Source organism: Euleptes europaea, chromosome 9, assembly GCF_029931775.1.
Source record: "Euleptes europaea isolate rEulEur1 chromosome 9, rEulEur1.hap1, whole genome shotgun sequence".
Lineage (NCBI taxonomy): Eukaryota > Metazoa > Chordata > Lepidosauria > Squamata > Sphaerodactylidae > Euleptes > Euleptes europaea.
Window position 1 is genome coordinate 81,041,351 of NC_079320.1, and position 27,685 is coordinate 81,069,035.

The 27,685-nt window shown below is 44.2% G+C and overlaps 1 protein-coding gene across 1 annotated transcript in view; it reads left to right on the forward strand.

Annotated features, from left to right (window-relative positions):
* KCNIP4 (potassium voltage-gated channel interacting protein 4) overlaps positions 1 to 27,685 on the forward strand; it is a 353,157-nt gene that overhangs the window by 82,996 nt on the left and 242,476 nt on the right. The window lies entirely within an intron of this gene.

Genomic DNA, 27,685 nt, shown 5'->3' on the forward strand with positions numbered 1-27,685 from the left:
AAGGAGAGAGGTTCTCTCTCCACTTTGCACAGTAAGACTGCAGGGCTTCACAACAATCTGTTTCAGTTGGGCCCAATTTTTTCCACCCCCAGCAATTCTCATGGTCTTTTCTGCCACAAGGCAGCTTCCTTGGTGGTTCCACAAGAAATGATCTTTGAGACCTTCTGGGTCAGGGGTGAGGAACCTTTTTTCTTCCAAGGGCCATTTGGATATTTATGACATCATTCGCGGGCCATACAAAATTATCAACTTAAAAATTAGCCTGCTATATTTGGTCAAACATTTAGCCAAGAGGCACGACCGGAGATGGCTTGAAGTGTCTGCCACGTAGAGCGACTTGCTTTTGAGCTCTGCCGTCCCCAGCTGGGCCCAAGAGATTCAGGCAGGGGAGCATCCTTCTGAGCTAGAGATAAGCCAGGACCCATGGAGGGCCTGACCAAACGATTTCGTGGGCCTTATACGGCCCCCGGGCCTGACGTTCCCCACCCCTGTTCTGGGTGCACCATTATCATGCTTGCTGTGACACAAACTGCTTGACATTCTCCATCTTGTTGATCTGCTTGTGCCGCTGCTATGGCTTGCGGGTAGGGTTCCCAGGTTGCATAGATTGGTGGACAACTGCCCGCCAATCCATCGGTTGGCTTGGAGCAAGGATCGCACGTGGCCATGCATGGCGCGATTATGTCACGTTTGAGTTTACCCCCGGAAGCGCCGCATTGTGACAGGATGATCAGACCTCCAAAATGTTAGCATTCTGGGGGTTTGAGTGCTAAGGCATCCCATCGCAATGCGGCGTGTGTCACATGACTGTCACATGACATAATTGTGTCACATGCAGGGGATTGTCGCCCCAGCCCTGCCCCAAAAACCTCCTGCTGGAGGAGAGGGGAGCCCTGCCAACCCTACTTGCATGAGCCTTTATTAGAACCTTTCAAAAACATCCCGCAGGAATGAACTTTCCCACCTCGTCCCTCTTGTTTGCTCATTGTGATTTTAATGGGACGAGTATTAGCCAGACAGCTCTGGAGTTGTCAACCAGGAGAAAGGGAAATTTAGCTATTGTTTAGATAGCAGATGCATTAATAAAGGATTGACTGCAAATAAGTAAAAGCTTCATCAAATGGACGTGTACATTTTTTCTATCAGTGTCAGCCATGAATGCTTATTAATATAGTGGGAAATTATCTGGCAGAGCTGAAATAACAGCAATTATCAGAGGCTTTGTTTAATATTTCTCAGGAGAGAGGTACCACAAAGAACAACGGTGCTAAAAACACACACAAGCTTTCAACTCACTATCAATTAACAGACTGGAATTTTAAGAATTACTGTGCGACTGCTAGGGAATTTGTTCATCTTGGCTGATTGTGCCTGCAGGTGTGGGGGAACAGCTAAAGTCTAAACCAGGGGTGGGGAACGTCAGGCCCGGGGGCCGTATAAGGCCCGCTAAATCATTTGGTCTGGCCCTTCATGGGTCCTAGCAGATCTCTATCTCAGAAGGATGCTGCCCTGCCTGAATCTCTTGGGCCCAGCTGGGGACAGCAGAGCTCAAAAGTGAGCCGCTCTATGTGGCAGACACTCGGAGCCGTCTCCAGTCATGCCTCTTGGCCAAATGTTTGACCAAATATAGCAGGCTAATTTTTAAGTTGATAATTTTGTGTGGCCCACGAATGATGTTACAAATATCCAAATGGCCCTTGGCAGAAGAAAGGTTCCCCACCCCTGGTCTAAACTGTGGATGACATTCTGGAAACTCTTAATCTAGCGGAGATATTTCAGTTCTGCAGCAAAGACCAAGTTGACATTATATTGTGAACTTGGGACAAAGCAGTATTGCGGAAACAGAACTTTTCTATGAGTGGGAAGGTGTCAAATGAGAAATGAGTATTATGTGCATCTGAAAACTGATCATCTCAAAAGGCCTCGTTCAAAAAGCGCAGTTTTGAATCATGTCGTTGCAAGACCATTGTAGTTTAAAGAGGCTTATGCGGGTGGATCTGTTTAATTTTATTTCTCCTTCCTAAGATGTCATGGTCCAAACTCCGCCTTATCTCCAGTTTCTGTGGTGAGATGATCCTTAATCTGGGGGACTAAAATAGATAAAGCAATTGCCACTTGTTTCTTGGCCTCATTATGCCCTGCTGGGCTATAAGTGTATTTAATCTGGACAGAACTGAAGAGGTAAAATCTAATTTAATATCTATCAATCAGAGGCAGCGAGACAGTGGGAGACCCAGCAGCAGTACGATTTGGATATATCAAAGCTGCTTTTTAAAACCACCCCACATGCTCCAGTTGGTGAGATGGGCTAAGTTTTCTTTCTTGAGAACTGCTTTTTGCTATTGTATACCCCCTAATTTACCATACTCTGGCTAATATTTATTTTTTTAAAAACAGCTGCTTGAGGAACAGGACAAACAAGTCATTATAGGGCCAAAATAGTAAATCTGCAGTTCTGCTAGTTAGGGTTGCCAGGTCCCTCTTCGCCACCAGCGGGAGATTTTTGGGGCGGAGCCTAAGGAGGGTGGGGTTTGGGGAGAGGCTTCAATGCCATAGAGTTCAATTGCCAAAGCTGCCATTTTTCTCCAGGTGATCTGATCTCTGTCAGCTGGAGATCAGTTGAATTAGCAGGAGATATCCTGCTACTACCTGGCAGTTGGCAACCCTACTGCTAGTGAATCAAGGAGATGAGACAAATGATACTCCAAAGACTGATGGACTTGGAGTAACCAACAAAGGAAAACTGGAAAACTGGAGGACCTGTGGTCATGACGGAGACAATTCTGATGCTGGTGCCACAGAGATGTGTGCAGTTCTGGAGGCCTCAGTTCAAAAAAGATGAGGACAGAATCGAGTGGGTGCAGAGGAGAGCGAGGAGGCCCTGGAGACCAAGCCATGTGAGGAAAGGCTGAGGGACTTGGGAGTGTTCAGTCTGGAGAAGAGGAGGTTGAGGGTGGGGGGACATGATCGCTCTCTTTAAGTATTTGAAGGGCAGGGAGGAGGGCAGGGAGCAGTTCCTGTTGGCAGCAGAGGATAGGACTTGCAATAATGGGTTTAAATTGAGGGCAGAAAGGTACTGCTGGATATTAGGAAAAATTTTTTAGAGTAAGAGTTGTTCGGCAGTGGAATCAGCTACCTAGGGAGGTGGTGCGCTCCCCCTCACTGGCAGTCTTTAAGCAGAGGCTGGACAAACACTTGTCAGGGATGCTCTAGGCTGATCCTGCATTGAGCAGGGGTTTGGACTAGATGGCCTGTATGGCCCCTTCCAACTCTGTGATTCTATGATTCTCTGTAAATGTGCAGGCCGGGGACTTGTGGGTGCTGCTTGACTCCAGAATGATTAGGGATGATTTGATTGTCTCATATCTGCTGCATGTCTGCGCTTGATCATATATGCCCATGGCACCAGCGGTTTGCATAAGCGGAGGGAATGTATATTGGAGATGGCCTTTCTGTGTGGTTTAATTGTGGTGGCATCTCTAATTGAACAGGATCTTAGTTAGCCAGTCCAAAAAGGCAGTACTGGGAAAGCTGACATAGTGTAATGCAGCTTCATGTGTTCATATGTTTCTAAGGAATTCTTGTTGAATCTATGGATGTAGTCAATAAATGTAGTGTCAATAAAGCATTATAGTGTCAATGTAGTGTCAATAAAGCATGGTGGTGCCTTCTTGTACTGCCAAGTTTGCAGCATATTCCAGCAGTCACACCTGGCCCAGCGCATCATATTATGCCCCTTTTTTCTCACTGGAGCAAGGCTTGCTCTGCCCAGCAGACGGAGACTGGTAGGCTTCCTGAACATTGTGAAATCTGTTCTTCTAGTGGTGTGGTAGTCTCACACTCACAAAAAAACTGGGATCCAGGAAGTACATTTCTGGCGTTTCTCTCTTTGTGCTCATTTCTCACATGCTGACACCTCTTCCTAAGGAGCGACACAGCCTGTTTTGTTTTTATCTTAAACCACAATTCAGCAGAACATTTAGTGATACACTACCAATTTAAACAGTCGCTCTCCGCCTACAGGCGGGTCATATGTGTCAGGCAGCTAATGAGCTCTGAATCCAGGTCATATCTCAACTCAGCAGATGGTCTTAGGTAAGCCACTCCAATTCAGCCTCCCCCACCTTACAGTATGGGGGTTAATAATACTGATGTTACAGTGTTATGTGTAAGAATTATGGTAATTATGTATATGAAGCATATTGCACCCTCTATCAGCACCATCCTGAGCGGAGTTACTCCCTTCTTAGTCAATTGAAGTCAGTAGGCTTAGGATGACACTGGAAAGCAGTAGAGAAATTCCAAGTATTCTTATGTGACGTTTTAACCTTCTCTGGCATAATGGGAAATGTTGAGCTATGCTGGAAAGCAGAGAGATGTCATAGGCTGCAGTGGTTGCTTGACTTTTCTATCACCTTCCATTGTGGGATGATCTTCAGTTTGGTGTCAGATTTCTTGTACAGGACAAAGAAGACATTTCTGTCCCATTTCTCAGCATCCATTCCCTCTGCAGGATCCAATTAACCCCAGGGGAGCGGAGAACTCTCTAGGTCTAATCCCATCAGTCATATTCAAATATATTTGTCATTGATCCTCTTGAGTCTTGGGAACAGGGTTGCTAACTGCCTGGGGGAAAAGTCATGTTCTTTAACAGGCTCATGGGATGTTATTTACCCGATGATGTTATTTATTTCCGCCCAAGGGAAAGCTTCACCCATTTCCACTCATTAAACCACTGCTAAAGGACATGTGTGTTACTATCTTCCAGTAGTCGTTGGATACAGATTTTATCAGGTACCCCTGTATTATTTCTTAGAGTTTCTTGAATAGTCTTAGATCTTAACTCATGATGGAGAGGGCAGTATAAAAGGACGTGTTCACAGGTCTCAATTTCTTCACCATTGCACGGGCAGACTCTCTTGGAAAGAGGATTTTTTTATATCTGCCTCCTAGGACGGCCGATGGCAAAGCTCCACATTTGGCTAATGTGAAAGCCCTTCTAAATTTGTTCACCTCAAGTGTCATCAGATATGGGGCTGCCGTCATCAGGTGTCTGAACTTCTGTGAGGCTATGAAACCAGGGGAGGAAGTCCTTACCATAAAGTTTTGATAAACTCCTAGAGCATTGTGACATCACTTCCAGATGAAACCCAGAAGTGACATCAAAACATCAATCAATGTTGCCCCATCCCTAAAAGCTCGCATGAGTTTAGGGCAGCCACCCCTACCTCAGAGGTGTTCTAGTAGTATCTCTTAAAAGATTTCTGTCTTTTTAAAGACTAAACAGTAGGATGGCCAGATACTCAAAATCTGGACCTCGCTGCAAGTTTCTAATGACATCTGTTTATAATGTGTGAGAAGGCCTTTTGGCTTCATAGCTATTACAGTTAGGTAGGACTAGGGTTGCCAACCTCCAGGTAGTAGCTGGAGATCTGCTATTACAACTGATCTCCAGCCAATAGAGATCAGTTCATCTGGAGAAAATGGCCGCTTTGGCAATTGGACTCCATGGCACTGAAGTCCCTCTCCTCTCCAACCCCACCCTCCTCAGGCTCTGCCCAAAAAATTTCCAGGTATTTCCCAACCTGGAGCTGGCAACCCTAGGTAGAACCAAAACTCTATCATTCCAACATGGGGCTTTTCCGCACCCTTGACTTACCCCTGATTTTCTTGGCAGTTGATCCACAAGCATTGGGATCGCTTAGGGCATGGTTCTTCCACATGTCTGCCTTCAAACTATGTAATTATATTGGTAGTGGAAAGTGGAATCAAGTCACAGCTGACTTATCACAACCCTGTAAAGTTTTCAAGGCAAGAGATATTAAGAGGTGGTTTGCCATTGCCTGCCTCCACTTGGGCTAGAGAGAGTTCTGAAAGAAGTGTGACTGGCCCAAGGTCACCCAGCAGGCTTCCTGTGGAGGAGTGGGGAATCGAACCCGGTTCTTCAGATTAGAGTCTGCTGCTGTTAACCACTATACCACACTGACTCTCTATGTAATGATATTACAAAGGATAATATATGGTACAGGTATATTACCTTTGAATATGGAGATTCCATTTAGCACCATTAATTTATCTAACGCTATTTTAAAACTGTCATAGCCAGTAACCATTACCACATGTAGACACAGTAAGATTTTTTTTTAATTACCTTGTTTTTCTCCACGGTGGGGCCCAAAGATCCTTGCAAAATACTGAATAATTTAACAATTTAAAAATTAAATAAGTTAGTTATGCATTGTGAGAAGAAGTATTTTCTATTTGTCCATCCTGGATCTAATAACAATCAGCTCTTTGATGAACCCTCTAGTTGTTATGTTATGAGGGGTGAAGGGGGAAAAATACCTGTCTACACTCCTATCATATTTTTAAAATATATTTTAAGGTTTATTTCTGTACAGAAACAAACATACAAATCATATTATTATAGTTTGGAGCTTACTTTGTGAAATTACATTTTAGTCATTTATTTCTTTGAGTTCTCAATATATCTTCATATCTAATAACATTGATTATAAAATGTTTATTGCCTATGGTATTTTATGCATGGCTATTTCACTGGCTGTCACCCCTACGATGATTTCAGGTCTTTGTGTTGATAATGCATTCAGATTCAGACCATCAGATGCCGCCTCTCTTTCCCCCTGCATTTCCCTACCTTTTGCCCATGTTTTCAGAGACCTGTTTTATCTCAAATTTGAAAACTTGGGCAAAACGTGGACATATTCCTGTCATAATTTTGTAAACTTTTAAAATATCCACCTGTCACCTTCTTTTTCCTTGTTCTGAATTTTAAAAGCCACCAATGATTTAGCCTGCTCTTGTAGGGAAGGTGTCCCAACCATTTAATCATGCTGATAAGGGGTGTACATATCAATATGCCGAACTGGTTCAAAAATGGCGGCAATTAAAGGGAGCCAAAAAGTGGATTCCCGAATAATTCTGAATTTATTCGGCATTATTCAGGGCCTCTTTGGCCCTGCTGCCATTTTAAAAAAAAACCCTCCTTCCCTCCATCTCCCGCTCTCTCACTTACCTGCTTCAGGTTCCGAAGACCTGGACTTCTGGAGTGGGCAGTGATGCTAAACTGTGCCCGATATTTTTTGTTGATATTTATTGCATTAATTTTTGTATTGCTTCAGGTGTAATCAGCAATATTAAACTTTGTGGCAGAGGTACAAAGTGATGGTAGAAAATATGTTAATATCCTCCCCATCTTGGGTTAAAAAGTGATTTTGTTTTCGTTCTGTCTCTTAATTAGCATCTGTTGTGCCCAGACATCCATCGTGGAACACATTTATGTAAATACAGGGAGCTTGTAATGATGGTTTTGGAAGAGAGGCATTTATCAATTTAATTTATCAATTAGTGGGAATATTTTTCAAAGCCTGGATTCTGCCAGATGGATTAATATTCAGTGAATAATCCCATTAATAATTTTGGTGGGACTGCTTCATAAGCAAAGCTTGCTTCCTAACCTAAAAGTAGGAGTGATGGAACTGTGCCTGGAGGGAGTTTAAAAAACATGGGTTACCTCCAAACTTGACGTTGGCTCTGTTCTTCCCAAGGCACACATAACACTATGCACAGACTGGTCTACTGTGTAGTCGTTTGCAACAAAAGAAGTGTGCAAATAAAATTTCCTTTCACGCAGGTAGGCTACAGTTTTTAACCAAAGAGGGCTGGTAAATGCTGTAAAAAGTTTAAGAGATCCATTTTCTTGTGGTTCAAGTGAGAATGTAAAGGGGGTATAGCTCTCCAGGTATTTCCCTACCCAGACCTAGGGTTTCCAGGCCCCTCTTCACCACCAGAGGGAGGTTTTTGGGGCAGAGCCTGAGAAGGGCGGGGTTTGGGGAGAGGAGGGACTTCAATGCCATAGAGTCCAATTGCCAAAGTGGCCATTTTCTCCAGGTGAACTGATCTCTATTGGCTGGAGATCAGTTGTAATAGCAGGAGATCTCCAGCTACTATCTGGAAGTTGGCAACCCTCCCTGGAACTGGCATCCCTAGGCCTCTTGCCCAGACAGGCTACCTTGAAGATGAAAAGGGGGGAGTCTTCAGTTTGGAACTTCCTGGAAAGAATTGCAAGGAAATCTGCTTATCAGAAGTAGCTTCTGGAGCACTGATAGGGTTGCTAGATCCAGGCTGGGAATTACCTGGAGATTTTGGGGGGTGGAGCCTGAGAAGGGTGGGGTTTGGGGAGGGGAGCGACTTCAATGGGGTATAATGCAATAGAGTCCACCTTCCAAAATGGCCATTTGCTCCAGGTGAAATGATGTCTTTTGCCTGGAGATCAGTAGTAATAGCAGGAGATCTCCAGCCACCACCTGGAGCTTGGCAACCCCTAATCATTGGGTTGGCAGATGGATACACCTTGAGACTTTGTTGCATATACACTTCATAGATGCTCTGTGTCTATATTTGGGTGCTTAATAATAAATTATCTCCAAAACTTTCTCCTCATCAGGAAAAGCTGTTTTGGGATTTCCAACTGTTTGGGGAAGCACAAAACATTTCCTCTTTCCCTAAAATTTCAATCTTAATAAGCTAGATTGTGTTTTAAAAGAAAACAATACAGTCCAAAGATGCAGTGCAACTGTGTGACAAGTATTTTGTATGGCAACTAAAAGCCTGACTACATTTTTTTTCATTCAGCAACTTCGGCGCAGGAACTCCTGGACCTCGGCAATCTGCAAAGGAGAGTATTTTTATTAAAATGAATTCCTAGGGGGAAAGTCACTTTGGCAGGAAGTAATATAGAGTTGAGAAGGGGGGAGTGGTGCAAATTGCCCTTCAGGTGTTCCCCCCATGTTTGCTGTGGTAAATGCACATTTGGAGCCATGCAGAAGAAAAGCCTTGGGGAGGGGTGATTTAGAATGAAAAATAACAGGTGAGTAAAGGGTTCATTACTCCCCTGCCACTTCACCCAAATCCCCCCCTCCCTGGGATTCCCCCCCCTCCGAAAAAGCAGCTGTTATGCTTTTGCTGCAAGAATTTGCATGTAACTTGGGTCCTGATCCCTGGAGAAATTCATTTCATCCTCATAGAGCGCAGAGGTCAATGAACCTCACAGTAACTTGCTGAGCGAGCAACACTTTGGGAAAGAAAGCTGTCAAGAAGTCATCCTGGGGTCTAAAATGGGCAGGGGGGAGGTCGTGCAGCAAAGGAGCAAAATATTTAAGATTTCTTGCTTTCTTCTTTATTGTGTTCCCCAACACATTAAAAAGAAGACATCCAGATAGTTTCTTCAGTTTCAGTACAAACACTCATGACCCCAGGTAAGGTTTGAGGTTAAGCACTCTTAACCAGAGATCAAGAGATGTCGGCATGTACATTTCCAGTAGGGTTGTCAACCTCCATGTGTCACCTGGAGATCTCCCACTATTACAATTGATCTCCAGATGACAGAGATCAGTTCCCCTGGAGAAAATGCTGCTGTGGAGGATAGACTCTATGACATTATACTCTGGTGAGGTCCCTTCTCTCCCCAAGCCCCACCCTTCCCAGGTTCCACCCCCAAAATCACCCAGAGATGGCAACCTTAATTTCCACTCTGGGGCTTCAGTTCCTTCCTTGGTAGCAGAAACAGGCCCTAAATAAAGTGGGAACTTGGTAAGAAAATGGTTCTGAGGTTTTCATCCTCAGCATAGACCTGTTAAACTATTGTGGGGACCAGTTATCAGGGGTGTAGGTACAATTCTTCCTTGCAAATGGTAGCAGTGTGACATGGGAGTTCAGGGGGCACATTTACTTTGCCCAAACGCCCATATGTAAGAGTGGGATCCATGGTGTGGAGGAAAGAAGGCTGTATTGGACTGAGCAAAGAGAGAAATGGTGGAGGAAGCAGAAAGCCTACCATGGAAGCAAGAGACCCAGGTGTGGAGAAGCAAAACACCTGCTATGGTGGCCCAATAATGAGTCCTTAAGGTGGAATGAGGCCTCCTTGGGAACAGCAGCCTGCTCATATGCAAAGTAAGGGAGCCAAGAAATGTCCATGGCTGGAAGCCATATGTAGAAGATTTGAGAAGAAGAAGAGTTGATTTTATATGCCGACTTTCTTGACCTTTTCAGGTGACTCAAACCGGCTTACTCTCTCCTTCCCTTCCTCTCCCCACAACAGACATTTGAGGCTGACAGGTAAGGCTGAGAGAATTCGAAGAGAACTCTGACTAGCCCAAGGTCACCCAGCAGGCTTCAGGTGTAGGAGTGGGGAAACCGCCGCTCAAGTGGAGGAGTGGGGAATCAACCCTAGTTCTCCAGATTCGAGTCCACCATACTTAACCACTACACCACACTGGCTCCGCGACTCCTCATGGTCAGAGAGGGAGGCTGGAGAAGAAAGAACTGACTTCTTTCTCTCCAGCTGAGGCTAAAGAGTCGCCAAGCTCACTACACCCCTTCCTCATTGGTTACATCATTAGTGGTTGGGGTTGCCAGTGCTTTTCTGGCAAGGCTCCTCTACCTTTAACAGTGAGAGCAGAAATACAACAGGAGAAGCGTTTCCTCTTACTGTACTCTGAAGGAAACCTCCACTTCCTTTGAGAATTGCTTTCTGGGTGGTATTCATGGCAAAGCAGTGCATTTGTCCTCAGTATTGGGGGGGGGGGAAAGCTCTTGCTGTAAGGTAGACTTACCAGGTCTCCTGCTTTGGTGGGAGACTTCCCACTCTGCACCCCCAATCAGTAGGGCACCACTCAGTAGGGCAGTGGGGGGGACTGGTTTTACCATAGAGTTTTGGTGGAATCCTAGAGCATTGCCACAGTGTAGTGGATTGTTTCCAGGTTTGTGCCAAAAATGACATTGTGGTATCAGAGCAACAACAATTAACATGTGCCCCCTTAGGGTTGCCAGCTCCTGGTTGGGAAATACCTGGAGATTTTTGGGGGTGGAGCCTGAGGAGGGCAGGATTTGGAGAGGGGAGGGACTTCAATGCCATAGAGTCCAGTTGCCAAAGCAGCCATTTTCTCCAGGTGAACTGATTTCTATCACCTCAAGATCAGTTGTAATAGCGGGAGATCTCCAGCCACCACCTGGAGGTTGAAGGAAAATAAAGACACCTCTGCACCCGTATCAGGAAGATGAGGAAATCAGTACAGGAGTATAGCTGTTAACAAAGCCAAATATATTGTAGCTATATTTTTAACAGTATGTGGCAAAACAACCACCCTAAACAATTCTATATACTACAATAAAAGATGTACAGTTTTACAGAACAAAATATCCAAGCAGGTAAGATGCAATGCCTGCTTGGATATTTTGTTCTGTAAAACTGTACATCTTTTATTGTAGTATATAGAATTGTTTAGGGTGGTTGTTTTGCCACATACTGTTAAAAATATAGCTACAATATATTTGGCTTTGTTAACAGCTATACTCCTGTACTGACCACCTGGAGGTTGGCAACCCTGTGCCCCCCAAAAGCTCTAACTGGGTTACCCCTGGAATAGCAAGCCTACTGTGGAAGAATGCATAGGAAAAGTCAAACATGTTCACACTAGTAATGTTTTAAACCGGGACTGCTCACTAGAATAGGTTTAATCAGGATATTAATAGAACAGAGTTTTAGTTTGTAGTGATAGTTGAGCTAACTTTAATCAGTGGAGATTCTGGGTAAGCTTTTAATTGGTGAAGTTGTGAATTAAGAACAGATATATATTTCTTGAGGACATTTCTTCTGGTTTATTACTATAGTAAGTAGGGCTGCCAACCTCCAGGTGGTGGCTGGAATTCTCCTGGGATGACAACTGATCCCCTGGTGACAGATTTACCTGGAGAAAATGGCCACTTTGGAAGGTGGATTCTATGGCATTATACCCCATCGAAGTCCCTCCCCAAACCTTTCCCTCCTTAGGCCCCACCCCCCAAATCTCCCGGTATTTCTCAACCTGGAGCCAGCAACCCTAAAGACTGAGTGAGTACACCTAAGCAAGTCTAGTCGGAAATGAGTCCCCTTTTATGCAGAAACATGTTTTTAGGATTGCACCCTAAATAATGGCCCCAAGGGCCCACATAGGAATTTAAGCCCAGGTCTTAGTCCAAGACTCTAACCACTGTACCACACTGTCTTATATTAGGATTCCAATGGCAAGTCTATGTATTTAAATTTAATTAACTACTTGACCAGTTAAGACAGTACCTTAATCAATGCCCAAACAATCTTTAATTCGTTAGTTTTAATTTTTATCTAAGTTCTGCTTGCTTTGTTTTTTTCAATCTGTTTTGAAAAGATGAGAAATTGCTATTCCCATTCCCATCTGTCTAGCATGAGAGTATGTCAAATAGGATCTTTGTATTGTTTTGTTTTTAAACTTCCCCTCCCCCTGTGAGAACAGCTTTTTTGTGTGACACTGAAAGCCAGCCTCTTGCAATAGATGTTGGGAAACCGTCACCTTATCTTGTTAAAGAGCTCTGTGCTATGACATGTAAATGACAGCTGGGGAAAAGACCCAGCCAAAATAATATGGGTTTTTGTGTGTGTGCAGAATGGGAAAAAATACCCTCGATGTCAAAACAAGCAGGGTTGACACAGATGTTCGCTGCACTGAACGTAATGTGGACTGAACCAGCTCTTGTCTAGCCTCAGGTGCAGAACTCTTGTTAGATAATTCAAAGTGTTATTAGAATACTGCTCTCCAGGGACAGTGTGAATTAAGGTCTGGTCATGAGTAGGTGCTGTGGAAACACATGCAGCAGTTTGAGTTTCTCCCCGGGGAGATGGGAATTTAATCTGAAGTAATGGCGAAATAATTAAAAACTAGCTCTGGAATGAGCCGCACTATGTCAAGGTTTAGAATCCGCTGGGAAGTCCATTAGATAGTTACAGAGTGGGACAAACATAATATCATAAATCCAAGATCGTATCCGTGCACTCTGTTTCATTCAAAATATCTTGCCATCTCTGGGTTGTTGTCCTGGCAGCCGCTGAGGCTAAACAGAATCCTGACTTAATTCAGAAGTATTTGAAGAAAAGGACAGAAATTATCTAACTACCTTGTGCTCAGTTCCCCCAGCCCCCAAGAGCCCCATGTCGCTGTCGGTTTCTTATGGCCATAGCACCTGTGCATTACATTAGCACATTAACTGTTGCCAGACCCCCACCAAATACCTTCCTCGCATATACCTTGGACTTCCTTGCCTTCTCTGGCCTTTTATGTTGGGATGTTTCCCTGTGGTCACCCCCGCTGACTGCTTCAGGGCTTCCTTTTGATTATGCATGCCTTTTCCGCCCGTCAGAGGTCACCTCGCACTCCCTGAGCATTTTGCCCACGTTTCCAGATTCTGGCTAAAACATCTGGAAAAGACGGGCAAAACACACGGGGAGAGCGAAGCAACCTCTAACAGGCAGAAAAGGCATGCACAATCAAAAGGAAGCCCCAGAACAGTCAGAGCGGGGGACGGCTGGAAAATGTCCCAGCATAAAAGGCCTCTGTCCCTTCTAATGTCATTGGCTGATCTGCTCTGACATCAGAGTACATTTGGGAATCAGAGGAATCATTGCACGTTTTGGCTGCCCTTGGCAGAGAAGCAGTGGGCCACCTTGCGTTTATGGAATCTGGAAGCTCCGTAGGTTCAGTTTAATTAGACTTTAACACACAGCAGCCTAGCTGTCTGCTTTTCCAAAAAAAGATAAAAGGGAGTTTAAAAAGTGGAAAAAATGTGGTTGTTAAATGTTGAGTTGGTTGTTGTGGAGTGTCCGATGGATCTATAAGAAATCGGTCATAGTTTCTTTCGTGTTTTGGATGATCCAGGGTGGTGGAATTAGGAATGGAGAAGAACTAGGAATTGCTGCTGAACTGTCTCTCTTCTACCTTCATATAAAATATAGTCCTGAAACGTTCACTTGTGATTGCACCACATCCTGCTTTTCCCTTGCTCCCCCCTTCTCCCAAGCCAATTATGTGAAGAGGGAACTATACAAGATGTCACATCATTATAGGTAAGAGGTGGAAAATTTGACAGATGCTACTGTCTTTAGTTGCCCTGACCTTGATAGCCCCAGGCTAGCCTGATCTTATCAGATATTAGAAGCTAAGCAGAGTCTGCCCTGGTTAGTATTTGATGGGCAATCTCCAAGAACTACCAGGGTCATGATGTGGAGGCAGGCAATGGCAAACCACCTATGAACATCTCTTGCCTTGAAAACCCTATGGGGTCACCATAAGTCAGCTGTGACTTGATGGGGGGGAAAATACGGGGGGCAGGGAAATGCTGTCCTCAAATGTTGACTCTATCAATGGGAGCTGGTGACCCTCTTAAAGGAGATTTTTTCAAGCCATGTTGCAACAGTTGATTCTGCCGTAAATTCGTGAGCATGATGTTAACTTTCTCAGCAGGGAGTTTTTTCTCACAGAATGAGGTAGCCGCAGGGATTTTCTTTGTCCCCCTCCTTACCTGCTGATCGGGTTGGACATAACAGTGATGTGTCTGTGCTGCAGCTAATGCCATTTGAACTTGATTTGTTTGAGCATGTCTGCTCAGCGCTTTCGCTTCCTGTGGGTTATGCTTTATTTGTAGCTATGTCAGATGGCCTGTCATTATCGGTCAAGGATTCCAGATGGTTGAGAAGAGAGCGCAGAATCAGGATCTGGATATCCATGTGTGTAAAGGTGTTTCATTAAGGTGACTAAACTGTTGCAGTGGTACATGAATTTACGGACTTTGTTTTGGACTGAGCGCCAGGACCTTCTCTTTGTTTGATCAAATCTCTTCTCGCAAGTGGCAGGGAGTTCTCAATTTAGCATTGTCACGAGCTACCTGCCTGTTGGACAAGGACAGTTCAGTGCAATTCAGGGTCAATTCTGTACCATTCGTTCTTAATCAGAGCCGCTGTCTCCTTGGACACACATCATATGTATGTCTTTAGCAGAGGTCATGCCCTTTGTAAGCTTTGGTTGAATTGATGGTTACGCCTTTGCTCTCTGTGTGATCACTGAATACCACTCAATTGCTCTATCCATGAATGTGTATCACATGTCCTTTCATTTGTGGCAGCTGAGGACTCTCTATAAATAGTGTTAAACACTGAGATCCCTTTTCATGGCTGGTCTGGCATGAAACCCAAGCAGAATAAATGGCACAGACTGGCAATCCCAACCGCAGAATAAGGAGTTAAGAATAAGGAGTTAAGAAATCGGTGACATCATCACCGCTGGGGTTACCATGGAAGCCTGCACACTTCAGAACACCTTTCTCTCCCCGAATTTTCTCCCCATGCTCTAATTGCAGTGGATAGACAGCATTTCACAGTGTGAAACCTATTAGCCCACACCATTTGAAGGGGCAGACGGGCTTTAAATAGCTTTGCATAACCAATAAAAGAAGGCAGGTGCATGCCAACAACCTTCTAATTGAAAACAGAAAGGGGGATATGTAAGTGTTAAATGCACTCCCAACTGTTTGCATAAATCTGAATACATTTGCATAGGTTGGGGAGCAGCAAATGAAGAGTGAAAGGCAAAATGAGGGAATGAATGGAGCAGGGAGCTAGAAATCAGCACTATTGTCCCTTCTTCAAGTATCTGCCTATGGTTAAGGCTATAAAGGACATCCATCCCCACCTCTATTATCCTATTAACTGTCCATCACTTTCGCCACTGCTGGTCACTCCCCAGATGCAATTATCTGTTTCATTCTGCCTGTGCTGCCCTGTTATCCCATATTTACTGTTTAAATTTTTCCCCTTCCATGTTAGACTCATTTCAATGCATTTCTAATGAGCGCTTCTCTGTAAGAGCTGTTTTGATCTAAAACACATTTTGAGGGAGAGTGTTTCCTTAGGTCTTAGGTACCCAAACACAGCCCCACATGACAGGGTTTGCATAATGCGGCATGTTTCATTATCTCCGTATATTTTAAAGAGAGCTGTTGGGATTGCCAGTCTGTGCCATTTAATCTGGTCTATTGCTGTGTTTTTATTACTGATGTTTTAATGATATTTTATCTAGATCAGTGGTTCCCAACCTTTTTTTTGACCAGGGACCACTAGGACTTTTTTGTTCGGTGCAGGGACCCCAAGATTCAAAATAAAAATTCTGAGAATTTGAAAATAAACTTTAATCATAACTGTTAGTTAAACATTAAACTTAGAATAATAGTTGAATATATATTTTTATAATAGAGAACTTTTAATTGAAAATATTAATTTATTATGGGTTTATAACTTTGTTTCGCAGACCTTAATTTAGTTCTCGTGGACCCCTGGGGTCCATGGACCCCTGGTTGGGAACCAGTGATCTAGATGGTCACAAGGCTTTATTACGTGTGTGCGCGTGTATAGTGGGAGACATAGTGGCAACTTTAGAGATCCCACCACCAGGGAAAGAGGCTTTTTGCTATAGCTACTTTTTTAAAAAAGGACCAAATTTCTTTCTCTCTCTCTCTCTCTCTCTCTCTCTCTCCCTCATTGTCTTTCTCTCCAGCATGTAGGCTAAATTGTGACATAGAAACTTTTAATTCTACCCCTTGCCCCCCTCATATGACCTCTGCTCCACCATTTTAACCATCTTGAGGGTGAAGGATTTGTTTGATTCACTTGATTCATTCCTGGCATGTTCCCCAGAGAACTCTTCGTTCATCTGGTGCCCATCTGCTGATGGTCAAAGAGTGTCTGGCTGGCCTCGACCAGGGCCAGGGCTTTCTCTGCCCTGGACCCTGCCTGGTGGAATGGCCTCTCTAGTGAGAGCAAGGCCCTGCGGCACCTTAAAGAGTTCCTTCCACAGGGCCTGCAAGACCTACAGTTCCTTTTCTTGTCAATGCTGGCCTCCCTAACTTCCATTTCTGACCCCTTCCCCCTTTTTTGCTACCACTATGGGGACTTATCCATCTGCTTGCCTGGCTGTAACCACATGGTACGTGTGCGGGGGGGACCATTTAGGGTTGTCAGGTTTTGGGGGCACAACCTGAGGATGGGGTTTGGGGAGGGGAGGGACTTCAGTGCCATAGAGTCCAATTGCCAAAGCGGCCATTTTCTCCAGGTGAACTGTTCTCTGTCGGCTGGAGATCAGTCATAATAGCAGAAGATCTCCAGCCACTACCTGGAGGTTAGGAAATTAGTACAGGAAATTAGTTAGGAAATTAGTACAGGAAACAGCTGACACAACTATAGCATAACAAAATTGTATTGACTAACTACAAGCAACAATGGCTCATTACCAATGCTGATTTCTCCACACCCATCTCTTCCCTGGACATCACAGACTCTTCTGCATACCACACCTAATCCCATCACGCCTGCTATTCACATTTACATACTGTTAACATTTACATACTAATGCTTGTCTGAATTCACTCTCCTCTACTTAAAGACCGATGGATTCACATTCTAGCTGTATCTGAAGAAGTGAGCTGTGGCTCACGAAAGCTCATACCCTACCAGAAAACATTTTTGTTAGTCTTTAAGGGTCTACTGGACTCTTGCCCTTTTCTACTACAAGCAACAAGTGAAAGATATATACAGGGCCAATGAAATAAAGTATGCACAATATTTATGAAGAAGTCCATATAAATGGTATCCAATATCAATCTGTCCAAAAATGGTTTCTTCAAACTGAAGAGTAAAAAGGGATACGATCGTTTCGCAGTCTTCCTCAGTCCCACTTATATCAACAGCAGGGCATACACTTGTTCCAAATTCAACTTATGCATATTTTCACAATTTTCCATAAAGTCCCCATAGGGATACTTAGTATAACTGCATATATAACTCTCCAGTGTTCCCAATTTGGGATATTAAATCATTTAATCCTAGCAGTTATTCAGCAATTGTTCAGCCAACTTTTCACAGCATCTGCTACAGAGCCAACAGGTTCCCAGCTGGGATACAGATAGTGGGGGTATGGGGGCGTGTTTTAGAGTGTGCACACCATTCAAATACAGGTCACACTTGTTGCTCTGAAGAACTTTCCTCTTGCTGTTCATTGCAGGGAAAGATCTGACTCCATACTGGTGGTCTCGCTGTCATTTAAGGAAGCTTGTCTGCTATTTGTGATGATTTCTAAAAGAACCCCAGAATATTCAAAGCATGAATTATCCCTTCTGAAAATGATCTGAGAACATTTAATTTGGTGTGAATGGATCCACCCTCCAGAGAAAAAAAATAACATTGCAAGAAGGAATGTATTGGTTCTGTGTACATGAATATCAGATTTATCACTGCCTGCTGTCAAACACACAAAGACCTTCCTTGACCTTGAACATCCACACTTTATCAGTTCATGGATGAAATCATAGATACAGAGTTCATGATTAAATATCTTCATTCATATGACATCTTTAGAAAGCATGCTCTTTCTACTGCTGCTCAGCTCATTTTAATTCTGTTGAGTTTGGCAAAGTGTAGTCAGAATTCCCTTTTGCTGTTTCGTTCTTCAAGCCGTCAGCTTTCCCCCTAATATTTCACTCTGCCCTAGGGTTGCCAGGTCTCCCTGGCCACTGGAAAGGGATAGAGGGGTAGTGTTGCCAGATCTATGTTGAGCAACTCCTGGAGATTTGGGGATGGAGCCTGGGGAGGACAGGGACCTCAACGGGGTACAATACCACAGAATCCACCCTCCAAAGCATCCCTTTTCTCCAGAGAAACTGATCTCTGTAGTTTGAAGATGAGCTGTAATTCTGGGGGGTTCCAAGGCCCCACCTGGAGGCTGGCATCCCTGTTCTGCCCTGTATCATTGCCAAATCAGAAACAAGCCCATTAACTTCAGTGGACTTAGAAGAGAACTCTGCTTAGGATGGTATTGTGAGAGACTTGCTGGAACTGGTCAGTCCAGAAATAGATAACTCATGTGAGGTTGATGACCATGCATGAATAAAAGGTACATTTTCTTTGTTCAGACCATAACAAAATCATATTTAATAAAAGTATAAAAATTAAAAAAGAAAAAATTTAAACAAAAATAAGATCAATTATTGTAAGAAATAAATCAAATACATTGCTAATTTTTATAAGATCTTTGCAGCCAAAAAAGCACAATGTGTTACCTTTTCAGGACCACTAACAAAAAAAAAAGTGGACTTGCTGTTGTTTTGACCAATAAATCCTTATGTAGGAAAACCTTTGCAAACAGAGTGGAAGCTTTGTTATCCAGAATGCTCAGTTAAATGGCATCGCCAGAAGGCAAACTCTTCCTTTTCAGCCACCATACTCTTGCACCTTCTGGTGCATGCACACCCTACTCGCACCTTTCCACCTGGTTAGCTTGTTACATCTGGCCATTGCAGGCATTCTGAACTCTTACACTGCCTGTTGATATCATCCTCAGTCACCTCATTCTGCAACAGCCTGCCTTGAGCTGCTGGGAGCCAGTTCTGCTGGAAAGCTCCTGGGCAGCTGGCAAGCTGCATGGGATGGCTCTGTGGCTTGCAAGGGAAGGGGAAGGATCCTCCCAGTTGTGGTGGCAGTCACTGTGGCGGTCCCAATGAGATGAGGTTTAGTCACTGTGGATTCCTCTGGGTGGGGTGTAAGCAGGGCAGAGCAATACATTTGAGTATCTGGCAGATTAGATTAACTAGCAACCACCGTTCCCCATATTAACAAGGGTTTTATTGTATTTAAATATTCTTGTATTATGGGTTAATTCAGCAAATAGAATGGTGGAATGCTGATCTGTCATAGTGGTTGGAGAATTGGATTAGAAACTGGGACTCCTTGGGTCTAGATCTCCTTGGGTCTTGGTCACGTCAGTTTGCATAAATGTTAGTCATTCACTGCTAAACTATTCTACAGTCAATCCATACATTGGATCAGACAATCACTATGCTTGGGTTAGATTCCAATGATCATTTCTTCTAATGGATTTTTGCTGGTTTCTGCCATGATACTCACTGGCTAACCTTGTGCCAGCCATTTTCTCACCCTAACCTGACAAAAAATGGTGGCAGATGGGGGGACAAATAGATGGATGTAGCAGACAGCCAGTGTGGTGTAATGGTTCAGAGTGGCAGTCTCTAATCTGGAGAATGGGGTTTGATTCCCCCCTCCTCCTAGGGCTGCTAACTTCCAGGTAGTAGCAGAAGATCTCCTGCTATTACAACTGATCTCCAGCCGATAGAGATCAATTCACCTGGAGAAAATGTCCACCTTTGGCAATTGGACTCTATAGCATTTTAAGTCCCTCCTCTCCCCAAACCCCGCCCTCGTCAGGCTCTGCCCCACAAACCTCCCGCCAGTTATGAAGAGGGGCCTGGCAACCCTACCTCCTCCACATGAGGGGCGGACTCTAATCTGGTGAACCGAGTTGGTTTCCCAGTTCCTACACATGAAGCCTCCTGGATGACCTTGGGCCAGTCACAGTTGTCTCCAAACTCTCTCAGCCCCACCTGCCTCACCAGGTGCCTGTTGTGGGGAGGGGAAGGAAAGATGATTGTAAGCCACTTTGAGACTTCTTAAAGGTAGAGAAAAGCGTGGTATAAAAAACAACTCTTCTTCTTCTACTACTACTACTACTACTACTACTTCATCCCCTTTGTCCCAAAAATAGTATCTAGCATCATACGTAACTTTTTCTGTAGCATCCTTTCACAATTGCAATATATATCTCGCAGAGTATTCTTCACTTAGAAGCAGCGGTTAAGTGGTCTCTTCTTGTTCCCCATTACAAATTGTACTGTAAACTAAAAAGTCGACACCCCCCCTCCCCTTGATATCTGGGAGAAGAGTCAGTGATCATAATTCATCTTGCTGTCTGTGTCTGTAACCCCTTATAGATTTTTTTTCTTCTCTGCCCGAGTTTATCTGGGAAATCTGCAATGCTTTTTTTAGTTAACTACCACCACCTATTATAATTATCTCCGCCATAAGCCATAGGCATTGTATCGATATCGAGTAGTATTATCCTTTTACTATCAAAAATACAGCATGCACCACCAATCACAGCTGGTCGCATCCACCTTATTGTTTTGCTGTTTTAATATTGCTGCTGGAAGCAGTCTGGCCCTGCCTAGGCAGATCAGACAGATTGATACGTTTCCCAAATCAAACTGGAAACCACAGTGTGTGTGTTATGCTAGCATTTTAATCTCTGTGCTCATCCCCACATTCCCTGAACCTAAAAGTTATCTGTCACTGATGATAGCCAAGTCAGTATGCAAGACACCAGCACTTTTATTTGGGATAACCGAAGGAAAGTCTTGGGACCCACCCAGAAGGCATGTCAGACAGATTGATAGATTTCCCAAAACAAACCAGAAATCAAGGGACCCTTGTTAGTCTAACATTTCTGTCTCTATGCTTGTACTTACCTTTTGTATCCAAACCTTGCCCCAGACCTCAAAACCATCTCTCATGGGTGGTAGTTAGGGTTGTCAACCTCCAGGTGGTATCTGGAGCGCTCCTGGGACCTCCGGGCAACTGATACCAGTTCCCCTGGAGAAAATGGCTGCTTTGGAGGATGGACTCTATGGCTAGGGCTTCCAGCCTCTAGGTAGTAGCTGGAGATCTCCTGCTATTACAACTGATCTCCAGCCGATAGAGATCAGTTCACCTGGAGAAAATGGCCACTTTGGCAATTGGACTCTGAGGCATTGAAGTCCCTCTCCTCCCCAAACCCTGTGCTCCTCAAGCTCTGCCCCAAAAACAGTGGCGAAGATGGACCTGGCAACCATATCTATGGTGTTATACCATGCTGAAGTCCCTCCCCTGCCCAAACCCTGCCCTCTTCAGACTCCCCCCCCCCAAATCTCCAGGAATCTCCCAACCCTGAGCTGACAACCCTTGTGGTAGTCAAGTTGGTGGGTGTGACTCCAGCACTTCCTGTTAAGGAACTATACATCCTATTTCCTGATGTTTTAGAGCAGTGATGCTTACTCAGTGTTCCAGTCCCCAAAGTGTCACCTGCCCCATATTTCAGGAGAGTGGGACTTGTTGGCAGATGGTTCCCACTTTAACACAGCCGCCAGAGGAACAGATAAACTGCAAGTCCCCATGAGGGGCAGCCTCATGACAGGGATGGAAGTAAATGAAGCTCTTTTGGTTGACAGTAATAAAGAACATGGCTCCCCATGAGATGGAGAGGGAGCATCACTGTTTTAGAGCCACAATGCAGCAGAAAGCTTTCTGAAGCCCATGACATAAGCGTGCACTAATAGACCAGATCAGTGGTGTTCAACCCATGAGTCACAGAACATTACGTGCTGGATTGTGAATCTCCTCTAGATTGTGAGTCCTGCAACTGCACATGCACAGAAAGCAAGGGTGCAATGCGCCCTGCTCATCTTTGCGTACACACTTAGGGCAAACTACACGCTATGTTTTTTAATGAGTCGGGTCCGGTATAGTCTGCTTGTATTAATTGTGTGGTTATTGATCATTGTGGTTGCTGAGGTGGGTTCACTCCAACAAAGTTTTTTGAGAGCTTTTGATTTATTTTCTTCTTGAGATGGAGATCGGGTGCCTCTGATTGCCCAACTGTATCGCATTCGAATGCTGAGTTCGAGGACGCCTTGTGCTTCGTTGACAGTTAATTGTAATGCAATTTATCCTGAAATTCCCAGCAACTGTCTCTAGTGTACAGTAAATGGTGCACAATTGCAGCTCATTAAGATTGGTGTGTATCGTCAATGTTGTTTAGGCTTCCATTATGCCCTAAAATTCCCCTGCCTTGGAGCAAAATGATTTATGTATCCACTGTTTTGGTAGCAGCAATTCCTGCTCTAACTTGTTGCTACTGTAGAATCTTTCTTTTGCATATGTTTAGATAACCATCTCTTTTTTAAGAGTTGAAGGTATTATCATAGACCCATTCTGCAATATTTTTTCTCTATCATTTTGGGCCAAACAATTTTGCAATTTTTTTGTAGTGTTTGCAAAGTCTGTTTGACCAGAGGCAGTGCTGGGGGGAGGGATTCACCAAAGACTATGGTAACTTGATCACACTACCTTTAAATATTCTTTATTTTCAAGCCATCAAGTAGAAGTACATGGGTTTGATATTTTCATCCTAGGACCGGCAGAATATTTGTCTTTTATTGGAGCAAATAAACAAAGAAGAGTCCTAACCCTGGCAAGAGGCTCGGCATTGCCATCAGCGATTATAGATGGAAAATTTAGGAAGTTAGCAAAATCGGAGTGGGGATGCCCTTGTAAATTAGGAGAAATAGAGAACGTAGATCATGTTTTATTCAGATGCATCTTTTATGAGGAAATGAGGAAATGATTTTCCCACTCATTAATACAATAGATTTTAGCTCAAAGATGGAGAAACTGAAATATCTCATGTGGGAAGGAGATCTTAATAGATTGTTACAGGTAGCTAAATTATGTTCTGTAGCAATCAAAATTTGCTTGGAAAAAATGGGTATAGTCAATAATTTTAAATCCTAAATTATTAAAATTTTGGCCATATTTTTAGAGAGAATATTTTATCTGGGTTTTTATCAATTGCTTATTTTGTATTTATACTGTGTATAATGTATATTTGTACTCTTTTGCTGGCAATCACTGTCATAAATCTGACTGGGTATGATATTCCAGTTTAGAGATTCTTTGGAAACATAAACATACCATAAGAAGAGCCTTGCTAGATTGAATCAAGGCCCATGTAGTCTACCACCCTATTTCTCACAATGGCTACTAGGGTTGCCAGGTCCCTCCTGGCCACTGGCAGGGGATGGGGCAGTAGGATTGCCAGATCCATATTGGGAAACTCCTGGAGATTTGGGGATGGAGCCTGGGGAGGACAGGGGCATCAGGTGGGACCTGGGGATCCCCTGGAATTACATCTCATCTACAGACTATAGAGATCAGTTTCTCTGGAGAAAAGGTTGGACTTTGAAGGGTGGACGCTGTGGTATTGTACCCCACTGAGGTCCCTGTCCTTCCCAGGCTCCATCCCCAAATCTCAAGGAGTTTCCCAACTTGGATCTGGCAACCCTACTCCCCCATCCCTAGTTTCTGCCTGCCAACCAGGTGAGCATAAGCGGGCAAGGGCCTCTCTAGGGCCTCAGGCAGAGGTCTTTCACATCCCTTCATACCTGATACTTTTAACTGTAGATGCTGGAGACTGAACAGGGGACCGTCTTATGCAAAGTGGATGCTGTACCTCTAGGGCTTCCAGGTCCCTCTTTGCCACTGGCAGGAGGTTTTTGGGGCAGGGCCTGAAGAGGGCGGGGTTTGAGGAGGGGAGGGACTTGAATGCCATAGAGTCTGATTGCCAAAGCTGCCATTTTCTCCAGGTGAACTGATTTCTATTGGCTGGAGATCAGTTGTAATAGCAGGAGATCTCCAGCTATTACCTGGAGGTTGGCAACCCTATGTACCTCTGAGTCACAACCCTGCCCCACGCTAGATCAAGTTTATAGCAGAATGTCCCATCTTAGCTTTCTTGATACACCCCCCACCCAGGTATGTTCTGTCAGCCTTTTTTCTGCCACAAATGGAATTTACTCCAACTGCCTAATAGGAATTAAGTTACATCTGCCTACAATTCAAGGGATCATTCCTCTTGAGGAGCACTTCAAAATTACAGTAGCAGCATTCTTGGGACTCTGATAAATTAAGTTGCAGTAGATTTTAATAATTTTTGTTGATTTTATATCTTGAAAAACTGTGTGTGTGTAAAGTGCCATTGAATGGGTGCCAACTTCTGGTGTCCCCAGCAAGGGGCTTTCAAGATAAGTGATAAAGCAGAGGTGGTTTGTCATTGCCTTCCTCTGCAGAGCCTTCCTTGGAGGTCTCCCTTCCAAGAACCAACCCCACATAACTTCCAAGATCTGATGCGATCAGGCTATACCATGCGGCCTTTCCTCCCTTGAACAATTGTTTTGTACTTCCAAGCTGGTACTTTTCAATATGATCTGGTGAACTTGCAAAATTGTACCAAGGAAAGCTGTTATAGTCCATATCCCCTTTCTCTGTACAACATTTCATGAAAATTTTCTGTTTCATTTGCCCCACTTCTTTATTCCAAATTTTTTTGCGCTCTCTCTCTCTCTCTCTCTCTCACACACACACACACATTCTCTTGGGTTCTTTTGGCCTGTGCTGTTCCCTGATCTCTCTTAACAGTCCATTTCCCTAGTTGCTCTGGCACAAAGACCATTTTCTGCTACTGCATACACATCCTTATGGCCAGCGTCCTCATCTCCTACAGAAATGAGGGCTCAGTATTTTCAATGGCATCCATGCATATTCTTCTTTCTTCTCTCTTTCTTCCTCTTCCCCCACTGTGAAACTACATGTTACGATTTTTCCATCTGGGTTTCCCGGACCCATTTTCCCTGTGGCCACAAGCTGCAGGGAGCAGTATTTTTCCACAGGAGCCCAATTTGGCTAGGTACTGTGGTATGAGGGGAGGAGGGGGCTCCTGGTCTCTTCCCCCCACCCTGCCATTTTCCTGAGCTGAAACCACTCTGGGGAGGAGTCATTTGCCCCTTTTTGGAGTTGTGCATACAGTATTCCATGAGTCCACAACTCCACAATACAACAGGTGCTCTGTGGTCACTTAGAAATCATAATTTGGCCCTATGCATTTGTAAACATAAGCTAGCTGGTTTGGTTCAGTGGATAAAGTATGGGGCTAGGAGTGGAGAGACTCAGATTCAGATACATTCTAGCCGATGAAGCTTACTTGGGCGAGCCAAGCATGGTGTGGTGTGATTAAGAGCGGTGGACTCTAATCTGGAGAACCGGATTTGATTCCCCACTCCCTCACATGAAGATAGCTGGGTGACCTTGGGCTAGTCACAGTTCTTTCGGAACTCCCTCAGACTCTAGTGAAAAGGGTTGGTTTCCCCACTCCTATACATAAAGCCTGCTGGGTGACCTTGGGCTAGTCACAGTTCTCTGTGAACTCTCTCAGCCCACCTACTTCACAAGGTGTCTTATGTGGGAAGAGGAAAGGAAGGTGATTGTAACGGTTTGAGGCTCCTTTTGGTAGAGAAAATCGGGGTATAAAACCAACTCTTCTTCTTGGATCAGTCATTCTCTCTCATTTTGGGATGATGGTCTGGATAAAGGGGGGGCGGAGAGCAATGAGTCAGATCCATTGATGTATGAGCGGCAAGGGAAATGTGGCATGGTTCTGTGTGTGCAAGTAATAGAAAAATGGTTGCAACCAAAGCATAGTACATTAAATAGTACTAAAGATTTGGGGGCAGAGCCTGAGGGTTTGGGGAGAGGAAGTGAGCTCAGCTGGGTATAATGCCATTGGGTCCACCCTCCAAAGCTGCCGTTTCCTCCAGGGGAACTGATGTCTGTAGCCTGGAGATCAGTTGTAATTCTGGGAGAACTCCAGGTCCCATCTGGAGGTTGGCAACCCTAATGGCATACATGGATGCCATTATCCCATTTTTTCCCCCTTCCCAACAGTTGTGTGAGATAGGTTAGGCTACATGGGAGACTGAGTGGAAAACTGAGGGTACTTCTCTTTAGCCCAAGACCAACTGGCCACCCTTTGCTTCCCTACTTGTGTTTGCCCCTCAAGATTGCCAGAACCTTTAGTGCACAATCTAGCTTTTGTGGGGTCTTAGACCCCACTGCTTAGCTTGTGACTTTTTGTTTTGTCTTGGATATCACACATGAAGTACAGATCGTTAAATCTGAGAGTCATGTCAAACTTTGACAAACTTCACCCCAGGTTCTAATCCCTAGTTTGCTGAATGACCTTGGGCCGGTCACCCACTCTTAGCCTATGCTGCTTTACAGGATCCCCACTGGGGAGAAAAGTGAGATTTAAATGAAGTAAAATAAAATAGTAGTCATTGATTAGGAAGCACCTGGTAGTAGTCATTGATTAGTAGTCATTGATTAGGAAGCATCTCCAGGAAGCACCTGGAGATCTTCCAATATTACAATTGATCTCCAGGCGACCAAGATCAGTTCCCCTGGAGAAAATGGCTGCTTTGGACTGTATGGCATTATACCCTGCTGAGATCCCTCCCCTCCCCAAACCCCGCTCTCCCCAGGCTCTGCCCCCAAAATCTCAAGGTATTTCCCAACGCAGAGCTGGCAACCCTATCCCAAAGGCATCTTAAAATGTATTTATTTATTCCAGAATTTATTCCTGACAGACAGATGGAATTGTAAATGTGATGCTAGCTTGGAGCTGCAGTACCTCTCTCTGGCCATCTCTAGTGGTGGTGCCAAAGCTCAACAGAGAGGTGGTTCCTTGAGCAAGTTACTACAGGGGTATAGTAAGGAAAGTGTTGCTGCCAGACAGACTATGGCCATTTTTGCATGGTAATTAGCAGCGCGTTCCAGGCTGAATTGCTCTGCAGATTTTTTTGAATTTTGCAGGCTGAACGTCATTCCAAAAGTGACTGCGAAGCCAGCACAGACCTGCTTCGCATTACAAAAGAGCCCACTTAATGTGACCTTTTGTGTTTGCTCCGTTCCAGAGGGAACCATGCAAAACAACAGCGGCTCGTTAGGTATGCACTTGCTAATGGCTATGCAAACGAACGAAGGAGCAGGCAAGTGGGGGGTGGGTGGAATTTCTCCTTTTGTGTCGGGACTGTGAATAGGCGTTTTTAAAAAGAGCTTTGAACGAGCTTCAAAATTGACCATGCATAAATGGCCTATGAGTTCAAGACCCTTGGTGCTCTACCGATCTCCCAAATTCACTGTATGGTTACTGATTCATGGGGCTTATATTTTTTTACAGCTTTGTTCTAAGCATGTTTTCAAACATTTTGTTTTGAAATAAAGTGTTTTCAAAAGCAAGGCCAAATGATTTCCGCAGGACTTGCATGCTTG